The sequence below is a fragment of the Phyllobates terribilis genome, unplaced genomic scaffold (genome assembly GCF_046119375.1).
Source record: "Phyllobates terribilis strain yellow unplaced genomic scaffold, ASM4611937v1 Scaffold_253__1_contigs__length_2831437, whole genome shotgun sequence".
NCBI classification, from domain to species: domain Eukaryota; kingdom Metazoa; phylum Chordata; class Amphibia; order Anura; family Dendrobatidae; genus Phyllobates; species Phyllobates terribilis.
In genome coordinates, this window is record NW_027363013.1 from 420,445 (window position 1) to 436,016 (window position 15,572).

Consider the following 15,572-nt stretch of genomic DNA (forward strand, 5'->3'; position numbering starts at 1 on the left):
GGATATTTTCACAAAAAAGTGAAATTTTCAAAAATCCACAAAATTGGCTGAAAACGACTAAATATCAGGGACTTATTGAGCGAATCGCTCTGGAACTGAAATCGGAACGCTCAGTGACATTTCCCCTATCTGAAAGTCTGATAAACGCTAGAAAAATTGCTAAGTCCAAAAAAAAAATTTTTTCAACTTTTTTCAATTTTACCCCCGTGGGATATATATTCTACCCACACACATTTGAAACTCTCCTGGGGTACCCTCACACATATTATTCTCTCATTTAGTGGATATTTTCACAAAAAAGTTAAATTTTCAAAAATCCACAAAATTGGCTGAAAACGACTAAATATCAAGGACTCATTGGGCGAATCGCTCTGGAACTGAAATCGGAACGCTCACTGACATTTCCCCTATCTGAAAGTCTGATAAACGCAGGAAAAATGACTAAGTCCCAAAAAAAAAATTTTTCAACTTTTTTCAATTTTACCCCCGTGGGATATATATTCTACCCACACACATTGGGAACTCTCCTGGGGTACTCTCACACATATTATTCTCTCATTTAGTGTATATTATTACAAAAAAGTGAAATTTTCAAAAATCCAGAAAATTGGCTGAAAACGACTAAATATCAAGGACTCATTGGGCGAATCGCTCTGGAACTGAAATCGGAACGCTCACTCAGATTTCCCCTGTCTGAAAGTCTGATAAACGCCAGAAAAATGACTAAGTCCAAAAAAAAAAATTTTTCAACTTTTTTAAATTTTACCCCGTGGGATATATATTGTACCCGCACACATTTGGAACTCTCCTGGGCTACCCTCACACATATTATTCCCTCATTTAGTGGATATTTTCACAAAAAAGTGAAATTTTCAAAAATCCAGAAAATTGGCTGAAAACGACTAAATATCAAGGACTCATGGGGCGAATCGCTCTGGAACTGAAATCGGAACGCTCAGTGACATTTCCCCTATCTGAAAGTCTGATAAACGCTAGAAAAATTGCTAAGTCCAAAAAAAAAATTTTTTCAACTTTTTTCAATTTTACCCCCGTGGGATATATATTCTACCCACACACATTTGGAACTCTCCTGGGGTACCCTCACACATATTATTCTCTCATTTAGTGGATATTTTCACAAAAAAGTTAAATTTTCAAAAATCCACAAAATTGGCTGAAAACGACTAAATATCAAGGACTCATTGGGCGAATCGCTCTGGAACTGAAATCGGAACGCTCACTGACATTTCCCCTATCTGAAAGTCTGATAAACGCAGGAAAAATGACTAAGTCCCAAAAAAAAAAATTTTTCAACTTTTTTCAATTTTACCCCCGTGGGATATATATTCTACCCACACACATTTGGAATTCTCCTGGGGTACCCTCACACATATTATTCCCTCATTTAGTGGATATTTTCACAAAAAAGTGAAATTTTCAAAAATCCAGAAAATTGGCTGAAAACGACTAAATATCAAGGACTCTTTGGGCGAATCACTTTGGATCTGAAATCGGAATGCTCACTCAGATTTCCCCTATCTGAAAGTCTGATAAACGCAGGTAAAATGACTAAGTCCAAGAAAAAATTTTTTTAAACTTTTTTAAATTTTACCCCGTGGGATATATATTCTACCCACACACATTTGGAACTCTCCTGGGGTACCCTCACACATATTATTCTCTCATTTAGTGGATATTTTCACAAAAAAGTGATATTTTCAAAAATCGACAAAATTGGCTGAAAATGACTAAATATCAAGGACTCATTGGGCGAATCGCTCTGGAACTGAAATCGGAACGCTCACTCACATTTCCCCTATCTGAAAGTCTGATAAACGCCGGAAAAATGACTAAGTCGAAAAAAAAAATTTTTTCAACTTTTTTCAATTTTATCCCCGTGGGATTTATATGCTACCCACACACATTTGGAACTCTCCTGGGGTACCCTCACACATATTATTCCCTCATTTAGTGGATATTTTCACAAAAAAGTGAAATTTTCAAAAATCCAGAAAATTGGCTGAAAACGACTAAATATCAAGGACTCATTGGGCGAATCGCTTTGGAACTGAAATCGGAATGCTCACTCAGATTTCCCCTATCTGAAAGTCTGATAAACGCCGGTAAAATGACTAAGTCCAAGAAAAAAATTTTTTAAACTTTTTTCAATTTTACCCCCGTGGGATATAAATTCTACCCACACACATTTGGAACTCTCCTGGGGTACCCTCACACATATTATTCTCTCATTTAGTGGATATTTTCACAAAAAAGTTAAATTTTCAAAAATCCACAAAATTGGCTGAAAACGACTAAATATCAAGGACTCATTGGGCGAATCGCTCTGGAACTGAAATCGGAATGCTCACTGACATTTCCCCTATCTGAAAGTCTGATAAACGCAGGAAAAATGACTAAGTCCCAAAAAAAAAATTTTTCAACTCTTTTCAATTTTACCCCCGTGGGATATATATTCTACCCACACACATTTGGAACTCTCCTGGCGTACCCTTACACATATTATTCCCTCATTTAGTGAATATTTTCACAAAAAAGTGAAATTTTCAAAAATCCAGAAAATTGGCTGAAAACGTCTAAATATCAAGGACTCATTGGGCGAATCGCTCTGGAACTGAAATCGGAATGCTCACTGACATTTCCCCTATCTGAAAGTCTGATAAACTCCGGAAAAATGACTAAGTCGAAACAAAAATTTTTTTCAACTTTTTTCAATTTTATCCCCGTGGGATTTATATGCTACCCACACACATTTGGAACTCTCCTGGGGTACCCTCACACATATTATTCCCTCATTTAGTGGATATTTTCACAAAAAAGTGAAATTTTCAAAAATCCAGAAAATTGGCTGAAAACGACTAAATATCAAGGACTCATTGGGCGAATCGCTTTGGAACTGAAATCGGAATGCTCACTCAGATTTCCCCTATCTGAAAGTCTGATAAACGCCGGTAAAATGACTAAGTCCAAGAAAAAAATTTTTTAAACTTTTTTAAATTTTACCCCGTGGGATATATATTCTACCCACACACATTTGGAACTCTCCTGGGGTACCCTCACACATATTATTCCCTCATTTAGTGGATATTTTCACAAAAAAGTGAAATTTTCAAAAATCCAGAAAATTGGCTGAAATCGACTAAATATCAAGGACTCATTGGGCGAATCGCTCTGGAACTGAAATCGGAACGCTCACTGACATTTCCCCTATCTGAAAGTCTGATAAATGCCGGAAAAATTACTAAGTCCAAAAAAAAATTTTTTTCAACTTTTTTCAATTTTATCCCCGTGGGATTTATATTCTACCCACACACATTTGGACCTCTCCTGGGGTACCCTCACACATATTATTCCCTCATTTAGTGGATATTTTCACAAAAAAGTGAAATTTTCAAAAATCCAGAAAATTGGCTGAAAACGACTAAATATCAAGGACTCATTGGGCGAATCGCTCTGGAACTGAAATCGGAACGCTCACTCACATTTCCCCTATCAGAAAGCCTGATAAACGAAGGAAAAATGACTAAGTCCAAAAATAAATTTTTTCAACTTTTTTCAATTTTACCCCCGTGGGATATATATTCTACCCACACACATTTGGAACTCTCCTGGGGTACCCTCACACATATTATTCTCTCATTTAGTGGATATTTTCACAAAAAAGTGATATTTTCAAAAATCGACAAAATTGGCTGAAAATGACTAAATATCAAGGACTCATTGGGCGAATCGCTCTGGAACTGAAATCGGAACGCTCACTCACATTTCCCCTATCTGAAAGTCTGATAAACGACGGTAAAATGACTAAGTCCAAGAAAAAAATTTTTTAAACTTTTTTAAATTTTACCACGTGGGATATATATTCTACCCACACACATTTGGAACTCTCCTGGGGTACCCTCACACAAATTATTCTCTCATTTAGTGGATATTTTCACAAAAAAGTGAAATTTTCAAAAATCCACAAAATTGGCTGAAAACGACTAAATATCAGGGACTTATTGAGCGAATCGCTCTGGAACTGAAATCGGAACGCTCAGTGACATTTCCCCTATCTGAAAGTCTGATAAACGCTAGAAAAATTGCTAAGTCCAAAAAAAAAAATTTTTCAACTTTTTTCAATTTTACCCCCGTGGGATATAAATTCTACCCACACACATTTGGAACTCTCCTGGGGTACCCTCACACATATTATTCCCTCATTTAGTGGATATTTTCACAAAAAAGTGAAATTTTCAAAAATCCAGAAAATTGGCTGAAACAACTAAATATCAAGGACTCATTGGGCGAATCGCTCTGGAACTGAAATCTGAACGCTCACTCACATTTCCCCTATCTGAAAGCCTGATAAACGTAGAAAAAATGACTAAGTCCAAAAAAAAAATTTTTCAACTTTTTTCAATTTTACCCCCGTGGGATATATATTCTACCCACACACATTTGGAACTCTCCTGGGGTACCCTCACACATATTATTCCCTCATTTAGTGGATATTTTCACAAAAAAGTGAAATTTTCAAAAATCCAGAAAATTGGCTGAAAACGACTAAAAATCAAGGACTCATTGGGCGAATCGCTCTGGAACTGAAATCGGAATGCTCACTGACATTTCCCCTATCTGAAAGTCTGATAAACGCCGGAAAAATGACTAAGTCCCAAAAAAATTTTTTTTCAACTTTTTTCAATTTTACCTCCGTGGGATATATATTCTACCCACACACATTTGGAACTCTCCTGGGGTACCCTCACACATATTATTCCCTCATTTAGTGGATATTGTCACAAAAAAGTGAAATTTTTAAAAATCCAGAAAATTGGCTGAAAACGACTAAATATCAAGGACTCATTAGTCGAATCGCTCTGGAGCTGAAATCGGAACGCTCACTGACATTTCCCCTATCTGAAAGTCTGATAAATGCCGGAAAAATTACTAAGTCCAAAAAAAATTTTTTTTCAACTTTTTTCAATTTTATCCCCGTGGGATTTATATTCTGCCCACACACATTTGGAACTCTCTTGGGGTACCCTCACACATATTATTCCCTCATTTAGTGGATGTTTTCACAAAAAAGTGAAATTTTCAAAAATCCGGAAAATTGTCTGAAAACGACTAAATATCAAGGACTCATTGGGCGAATCGCTCTGGAACTGAAATCGGAATGCTCACTGACATTTCCCCTATCTGAAAGCCTGATAAACGCCGGAAAAATGACTAAGTCCAAAAAAAAATTTTTTTCAACTTTTTTCAATTTTACCCCCGTGGGATATATATTCTACCCACACACATTTGGAACTCTCCTGGGGTACCCTCACACATATTATTCCCTCATTTAGTGGATATTTTCACAAAAAAGTTAAATTTTTAAAAATCCAGAAAATTGGCTTAAAACGACTTAATATCAAGGACTCATTGGGCGAATCACTCTGGAACTGAAATCGGAACGCTCACTGACATTTCCCCTATCTGAAAGTCTGATAAACGCCGGAAAAATTACTAAGTCCAAAAAAAAAATTTTTTCAACCTTTTTTCAATTTTATCCTCGTGGGATTTATATTCTGCCCACACACATTTGGAACTCTCCTGGGGTACCCTCACACATATTATTCCCTCATTTTGGGGATGTTTTCACAAAAAAGTGAAATTTTCAAAAATCCAGAAAATTGGCTGAAAGCGACTAAATATCAAGGACTCATTGGGCGAATCGCTCTGGAACTGAAATCGGAATGCTCACTGACATTTCCCCTATCTGAAAGTCTAATAAACGCCGGAAAAATTACTAAGTCCAAAAAAAAAATTTTTTTAACTTTTTTCAATTTTATCCCCGTGGGATATATATTCTACCCACACACATTTGGAACTCTTCTGGGGTACCCTCACACATATTATTCCCTCATTTAGTGGATATTTTCACAAAAAAGTTAAATTTTCAAAAATCCAGAAAATTGGCTGAAAACGACTAAATATTAAGGAATAATTGGGCGAATCGCTCTGGAACTGAAATCGGAACGCTCACTGACATTTTCCCTATCTGAAAGTCTGATAAACGCCAGAAAAATTACGAAGTCCAAAAAAAAATTTTTTTCAACTTTTTTCAATTTTATCCCCGTGGGATTTATATTCTACCCACACACATTTGGAACTCTCCTGGGGTACCCTCACACATATTATTCCCTCATTTAGTGGATATTTTCACAAAAAAGTGAAATTTTCAAAAATCTAGAAAATTGGCTGAAAACGACTAAATATCAAGGACTCATTGGGCGATTCGCTCTGGAACTGAAATCAGAACGCTCACTGACATTTCCCCTATCTGAAAGTCTGATAAACGGCGGAAAAATTGCTAAGTCCAAAAAAAAATTTTTTTCAACTTTTTTCAATTTTATCCCCGTGGGATTTATATTCTGCCCACACACATTTGGAACTCTCCTGGGGTACCCTCACACATAATATTCCCTCATTTAGTGGATATTTTCACAAAAAAGTGAAATTTTCAAAAATCCAGAAAATTGGCTGAAAACGACTAAATATCAAGGACTCATGGGGCGAATCGCTCTGGAACTGAAAGCGGAATGCTCACTCACATTTTACCTATCTGAAAGTCTGATAAACGCCGGAAAAATGACTAAGTCCCAAAAAAAAAATTTTTTCAACTTTTTTCAATTTTACCCCCGTGGGATATATATTCTACCCACACACATTTGGAACTCTCTTGGGGTACCCTCACACATATTATTCCCTCATTTAGTGGATATTTTCACAAAAAAGTGAAATTTTCAAAAATCCGGAAAATTGGCTGAAAACGACTAAATATCAAGGACTCATTGGGTGAATCGCTCTGAAACTGAAATCAGAATGCTCACTGACATTTCCCCTATCTGAAAGTCTGATAAACGCCCGAAAAAAGACTAAGTCCAAAAAAAAATTTTTTTCAACTTTTTTCAATTTTATCCCCGTGGGATTTATATTCTACCCACACACATTTGGAACTCTCCTGGGGTACCCTCACACATATTATTCCCTCATTTAGTGGATATTTTCACAAAAAAGTGAAATTTTCAAAAATCCAGAAACTTGGCTGAAAACGACTAAATTTCAAGGACTCATGGGGCGAATCGCTCTGGAACTGAAAGCGGAATGCTCACTCACATTTCACGTATCTGAAAGTCTGATAAATGCCGGAAAAATTACTGCGTCCAAAAAAAAATTTTTTTCAACTTTTTTCAATTTTATCCCCGTGGGATTTATATTCTGCCCACACACATTTGGAACTCTCCTGGGGTACCCTCACACATATTATTCCCTCATTTAGTGGATATTTTCACAAAAAAGTGAAATTTTCAAAAATCCGGAAAATTGGCTGAAAACGACTAAATATCAAGGACTCATTGGGCGAATTGCTCTGGAACTGAAATCGGAATGCTCACTGACATTTCACCTATCTGAAAGTCTGATAAACGCTGGAAAAATTACTAAGTCCAAAAAAAAATTTTTTTAAACTTTTTTCAATTTTATCCCCGTGGGATTTATATTCTACCCACACACATTTGGAACTCTCCTGGGGTACCCTCACACATATTATTCCATCATTTAGTGGATATTTTCACAAAAAAGTGAAATTTTCAAAAATCCAGAAAATTGGCTGAAAACGACTAAATATTAAGGAATAATTGGGCGAATCGCTCTGGAACTGAAATCAGAACGCTCACTGACATTTTCCCTATCTGAAAGTCTGATAAACGCCGGAAAAATTACGAAGTCCAAAAAAAAATTTTTTTCAACTTTTTTCAATTTTATCCCCGTGGGATTTATATTCTACCCACACACATTTGGAACTCTCCTGGGGTACCCTCACACATATTATTCCCTCATTTAGTGGATATTTTCACAAAAAAGTGAAATTTTCAAGAATCCAGAAAATTGGCTGAAAACGACTAAATATCAAGGACTCATTGGGCGATTCTCTCTGGAACTGAAATCAGAACGCTCACTGACATTTTCCCTATCTGAAAGTCTGATAAACGCTGGAAAAATTACTAAGTCCAAAAAAAAATTTTTTTAAACTTTTTTCAATTTTACCCCCGTGGGATTTATATTCTACCCACACACATTTGGAACTCTCCTGGGGTACCCTCACACATATTATTCCCTCATTTAGTGGATATTTTCACAAAAAAGTGAAATTTTCAAAAATCCAGAAAATTGGCTGAAAACGACTAAATATTAAGGACTCATTGGGCGAATCGCTCTGGAACTGAAATCGGAATGCTCACTGACATTTCCCCTATCTGAAAGCCTGATAAACGCCGGAAAAATGACTAAGTCCAAAAAAAAATTTTTTTCAACTTTTTTCAATTTTACCCCCGTGGGATATATATTCTACCCACACACATTTGGAACTCACCTGGGGTACCCTCACACATATTATTCCCTCATTTAGTGGATATTTTCACAAAAAAGTTAAATTTTTAAAAATCCAGAAAATTGGCTTAAAACGACTTAATATCAAGGACTCATTGGGCGAATCGCTCTGGAACTGAAATCGGAACGCTCACTGACATTTCCCCTATCTAAAAGTCTGATAAATGCCGGAAAAATTACTAAGTCCAAAAAAAAATTTTTTTCAACTTTTTTCAATTTTATCCCCGTGGGATTTATATTCTGCCCACACACATTTGGAACTCTCCTGGGGTACCCTCACACATATTATTCCCTCATTTAGTGGATATTTTCACAAAAAAGTGAAATTTTCAAAAATCCAGAAAATTGGTTGAAAACGACTAAATATCAAGGACTCATGGGGCGAATCGCTCTGGAACTGAAAGCGGAATGCTCACTCACATTTCACGTATCTGAAAGTCTGATAAATGCCGGAAAAATTACTAAGTCCAAAAAAAAATTTTTTTCAACTTTTTTCAATTTTATCCCCGTGGGATTTATATTCTGCCCACACACATTTGGAACTCTCCTGGGGTACCCTCACACATATTATTCCCTCATTTAGTGGATATTTTCACAAAAAAGTGAAATTTTCAAAAATCCAGAAAATTGGCTGAAAACTACTAAATATTAAGGACTCATTGGGCGAATCGCTCTGGAATTGAAATCGGAACGCTCACTGACATTTTCCCTATCTGAAAGTCTGATAAACGCCGGAAAAATTACTAAGTCCAAAAAAAAATTTTTTTCAACTTTTTTCAATTTTATCCCCTTGGGATTTATATTCTGCTCACACACATTTGGAACTTTCCTGGGGTACCCTCACACACATATTATTCCCTCATTTAGTGGATATTTTCACAAAAAAGTGAAATTTTCAAAAATCCAGAAAATTGGCTGAAAACGACTAAATATTAAGGACTCATGGGGCGAATCGCTCTGGAACTGAAAGCGGAATGCTCACTCACATTTCACCTATCTGAAAGTCTGATAAACGCCGGAAAAATGACTAAGTCCCAAAAAAAATTTTTTTCAACTTTTTTCAATTTTACCCCCGTGGGATATATATTCTACCCACACACATTTGGAACTCTCCTGGGGTACCCTCACACATATTATTCCCTCATTTAGTGGATATTTTCACAAAAAAGTGAAATTTTCAAAAATCCAGAAAATTGGCTGAAAACGACTAAATATCAAGGACTCATGGGGCGAATCGTTCTGGAACTGAAAGCGGAATGCTCACTCACATTTCACCTATCTGAAAGTCTGATAAACGCCGGAAAAATGACTAAGTCCCAAAAAAAATTTTTTTCAACTTTTTTCAATTTTACCCCCGTGGGATATATATTCTACCCACACACATTTGGAACTCTCCTGGGGTACCCTCACACATATTATTCCCTCATTTAGTGGATATTTTCACAAAAAAGTGAAATTTTCAAAAATCCAGAAAATTGGCTGAAAACGACTAAATATCAAAGACTCATTGGGCGAATCGCTCTGGAACTGAAATCGGAACGCTCACTGACATTTCACCTATCTGAAAGTATGATAAATGCCGGAAAAATTACTAAGTCCAAAAAAAAATTTTTTTAAACTTTTTTCAATTTTATCCCCGTGGGATTTATATTCTGCCCACACACATTTGGAACTCTCCTGGGGTACCCTCACACATATTATTCTCTCATTTAGTGGATGTTTTCACAAAAAAGTGAAATTTTCAAAAATCCGGAAAATTGGCTGAAAACGACTAAATATCAAGGACTCATTGGGCGAATCGCTCTGGAACTGAAATCGGAATGCTCACTGACATTTCCCCTATCTGAAAGCCTGATAAACGCCGGAAAAATGACTAAGTCCAAAAAAAAATTTTTTTCAACTTTTTTCAATTTTACCCCCGTGGGATATATATTCTACCCACACACATTTGGAACTCTCCTGGGGTACCCTCACACATATTATTCCCTCATTTAGTGGATATTTTCACAAAAAAGTTAAATTTTTAAAAATCCAGAAAATTGGCTTAAAACGACTTAATATCAAGGACTCATTGGGCGAATCGCTCTGGAACTGAAATCGGAACGCTCACTGACATTTCCCCTATCTGAAAGTCTGATAAACGCCGGAAAAATTACTAAGTCCAAAAAAAAAATTTTTTCAACCTTTTTTCAATTTTATCCTCGTGGGATTTATATTCTGCCCACACACATTTGGAACTCTCCTGGGGTACCCTCACACATATTATTCCCTCATTTTGGGGATGTTTTCACAAAAAAGTGAAATTTTCAAAAATCCAGAAAATTGGCTGAAAGCGACTAAATATCAAGGACTCATTGGGCGAATCGCTCTGGAACTGAAATCGGAATGCTCACTGACATTTCCCCTATCTGAAAGTCTAATAAACGCCGGAAAAATTACTAAGTCCAAAAAAAAAATTTTTTTAACTTTTTTCAATTTTATCCCCGTGGGATATATATTCTACCCACACACATTTGGAACTCTTCTGGGGTACCCTCACACATATTATTCCCTCATTTAGTGGATATTTTCACAAAAAAGTTAAATTTTCAAAAATCCAGAAAATTGGCTGAAAACGACTAAATATTAAGGAATAATTGGGCGAATCGCTCTGGAACTGAAATCGGAACGCTCACTGACATTTTCCCTATCTGAAAGTCTGATAAACGCCAGAAAAATTACGAAGTCCAAAAAAAAATTTTTTTCAACTTTTTTCAATTTTATCCCCGTGGGATTTATATTCTACCCACACACATTTGGAACTCTCCTGGGGTACCCTCACACATATTATTCCCTCATTTAGTGGATATTTTCACAAAAAAGTGAAATTTTCAAAAATCTAGAAAATTGGCTGAAAACGACTAAATATCAAGGACTCATTGGGCGATTCGCTCTGGAACTGAAATCAGAACGCTCACTGACATTTCCCCTATCTGAAAGTCTGATAAACGGCGGAAAAATTGCTAAGTCCAAAAAAAAATTTTTTTCAACTTTTTTCAATTTTATCCCCGTGGGATTTATATTCTGCCCACACACATTTGGAACTCTCCTGGGGTACCCTCACACATAATATTCCCTCATTTAGTGGATATTTTCACAAAAAAGTGAAATTTTCAAAAATCCAGAAAATTGGCTGAAAACGACTAAATATCAAGGACTCATTGGGCGAATCGCTCTGGAACTGAAATCGGAACGCTCACTGACATTTCCCCTATCTGAAAGTCTGATAAACGCCGGAAAAATTACTAAGTCCAAAAAAAAATTTTTTTCAACTTTTTTCAATTTTATCCCCGTGGGATTTATATTCTACCCACACACATTTGGAACTCTCCTGGGGTACCCTCACACATATTATTCCCTCATTTAGTGCATATTTTCACAAAAAAAGTGAAATTATCAAAAATCCAGAAAATTGGCTGAAAACGACTAAATATCAAGGACTCATGGGGCGAATCGCTCTGGAACTGAAAGCGGAATGCTCACTCACATTTTACCTATCTGAAAGTCTGATAAACGCCGGAAAAATGACTAAGTCCCAAAAAAAAAATTTTTTCAACTTTTTTCAATTTTACCCCCGTGGGATATATATTCTACCCACACACATTTGGAACTCTCTTGGGGTACCCTCACACATATTATTCCCTCATTTAGTGGATATTTTCACAAAAAAGTGAAATTTTCAAAAATCCGGAAAATTGGCTGAAAACGACTAAATATCAAGGACTCATTGGGTGAATCGCTCTGAAACTGAAATCAGAATGCTCACTGACATTTCCCCTATCTGAAAGTCTGATAAACGCCGGAAAAAAGACTAAGTCCAAAAAAAAATTTTTTTCAACTTTTTTCAATTTTATCCCCGTGGGATTTATATTCTACCCACACACATTTGGAACTCTCCTGGGGTACCCTCACACATATTATTCCCTCATTTAGTGGATATTTTCACAAAAAAGTGAAATTTTCAAGAATCCAGAAAATTGGCTGAAAACGACTAAATATCAAGGACTCATTGGGCGATTCGCTCTGGAACTGAAATCAGAACGCTCACTGACATTTTCCTTATCTGAAAGTCTGATAAACGCTGGAAAAATTACTAAGTCCAAAAAAAAATTTTTTTAAACTTTTTTCAATTTTACCCCCGTGGGATTTATATTCTACCCACACACATTTGGAACTCTTATGGGGTACCCTCACACATATTATTCCCTCATTTAGTGGATATTTTCACAAAAAAGTGAAATTTTCAAAAATCCGGAAAATTGGCTGAAAACGACTAAATATCAAGGACTCATTGGGCGAATTGCTCTGGAACTGAAATCGGAATGCTCACTGACATTTCCCCTATCTGAAAGTCTGATAAACGCTGGAAAAATTACTAAGTCCAAAAAAAAATTTTTTTAAACTTTTTTCAATTTTATCCCCGTGGGATTTATATTCTACCCACACACATTTGGAACTCTCCTGGGGTACCCTCACACATATTATTCCATCATTTAGTGGATATTTTCACAAAAAAGTGAAATTTTCAAAAATCCAGAAAATTGGCTGAAAACGACTAAATATTAAGGAATAATTGGGCGAATCGCTCTGGAACTGAAATCAGAACGCTCACTGACATTTTCCCTATCTGAAAGTCTGATAAACGCCGGAAAAATTACGAAGTCCAAAAAAAAATTTTTTTCAACTTTTTTCAATTTTATCCCCGTGGGATTTATATTCTACCCACACACATTTGGAACTCTCCTGGGGTACCCTCACACATATTATTCCCTCATTTAGTGGATATTTTCACAAAAAAGTGAAATTTTCAAGAATCCAGAAAATTGGCTGAAAACGACTAAATATCAAGGACTCATTGGGCGATTCTCTCTGGAACTGAAATCAGAACGCTCACTGACATTTTCCCTATCTGAAAGTCTGATAAATGCTGGAAAAATTACTAAGTCCAAAAAAAAATTTTTTTAAACTTTTTTCAATTTTACCCCCGTGGGATTTATATTCTACCCACACACATTTGGAACTCTCCTGGGGTACCCTCACACATATTATTCCCTCATTTAGTGGATATTTTCACAAAAAAGTGAAATTTTCAAAAATCCAGAAAATTGGCTGAAAACGACTAAATATTAAGGACTCATTGGGCGAATCGCTCTGGAACTGAAATCGGAATGCTCACTGACATTTCCCCTATCTGAAAGCCTGATAAACGCCGGAAAAATGACTAAGTCCAAAAAAAAATTTTTTTCAACTTTTTTCAATTTTACCCCCGTGGGATATATATTCTACCCACACACATTTGAAACTCACCTGGGGTACCCTCACACATATTATTCCCTCATTTAGTGGATATTTTCACAAAAAAGTTAAATTTTTAAAAATCCAGAAAATTGGCTTAAAACGACTTAATATCAAGGACTCATTGGGCGAATCGCTCTGGAACTGAAATCGGAACGCTCACTGACATTTCCCCTATCTACAAGTCTGATAAATGCCGGAAAAATTACTAAGTCCAAAAAAAAATTTTTTTCAACTTTTTTCAATTTTATCCCCGTGGGATTTATATTCTGCCCACACACATTTGGAACTCTCCTGGGGTACCCTCACACATATTATTCCCTCATTTAGTGGATATTTTCACAAAAAAGTGAAATTTTCAAAAATCCAGAAAATTGGTTGAAAACGACTAAATATCAAGGACTCATGGGGCGAATCGCTCTGGAACTGAAAGCGTAATGCTCACTCACATTTCACGTATCTGAAAGTCTGATAAATGCCGGAAAAATTACTAAGTCCAAAAAAAAATTTTTTTCAACTTTTTTCAATTTTATCCCCGTGGGATTTATATTCTGCCCACACACATTTGGAACTCTCCTGGGGTACCCTCACACATATTATTCCCTCATTTAGTGGATATTTTCACAAAAAAGTGAAATTTTCAAAAATCCAGAAAATTGGCTGAAAACTACTAAATATTAAGGACTCATTGGGCGAATCGCTCTGGAATTGAAATCGGAACGCTCACTGACATTTTCCCTATCTGAAAGTCTGATAAACGCCGGAAAAATTACTAAGTCCAAAAAAAAATTTTTTTCAACTTTTTTCAATTTTATCCCCTTGGGATTTATATTCTGCTCACACACATTTGGAACTTTCCTGGGGTACCCTCACACACATATTATTCCCTCATTTAGTGGATATTTTCACAAAAAAGTGAAATTTTCAAAAATCCAGAAAATTGGCTGAAAACGACTAAATATTAAGGACTCATGGGGCGAATCGCTCTGGAACTGAAAGCGGAATGCTCACTGACATTTCACCTATCTGAAAGTATGATAAATGCCGGAAAAATTACTAAGTCCAAAAAAAAATTTTTTTAAACTTTTTTCAATTTTATCCCCGTGGGATTTATATTCTACCCACACACATTTGGAACTCTCCTGGGGTACCCTCACACATATTATTCCCTCATTTAGTGGATATTTTCACAAAAAAGTGAAATTTTCAAAAATCCAGAAAATTGGCTGAAAACGACTAAATATCAAGGACTCATGGGGCGAATCGCTCTGGAACTGAAAGCGGAATGCTCACTCACATTTCACCTATCTGAAAGTCTGATAAACGCCGGAAAAATGACTAAGTCCCAAAAAAAAATTTTTTTCAACTTTTTTCAATTTTACCCCCGTGGGATATATATTCTACCCACACACATTTGGAACTCTCCTGGGGTACCCTCACACATATTATTCCCTCATTTAGTGGATATTTTCACAAAAAAGTGAAATTTTTAAAAATCCAGAAAATTGGCTGAAAACGACTAAATATCAAGGACTCATTGGGCGAATCGCTCTGGAACTGAAATCGGAACGCTCAGTGACATTTCCCCTATCTGAAAGTCTGATAAACGGCGGAAAAATTGCTAAGTCCAAAAAAAAATTTTTTTAAACTTTTTTCAATTTTATCCCCGTGGGATTTATATTCTGCCCACACACATTTGGAACTCTCCTGGGGTACCCTCACACATATTATTCCCTCATTTAGTGGATATTTTCACAAAAAAGTGAAATTTTCAAAAATCCAGAAAATTGGCTGAAAACGAC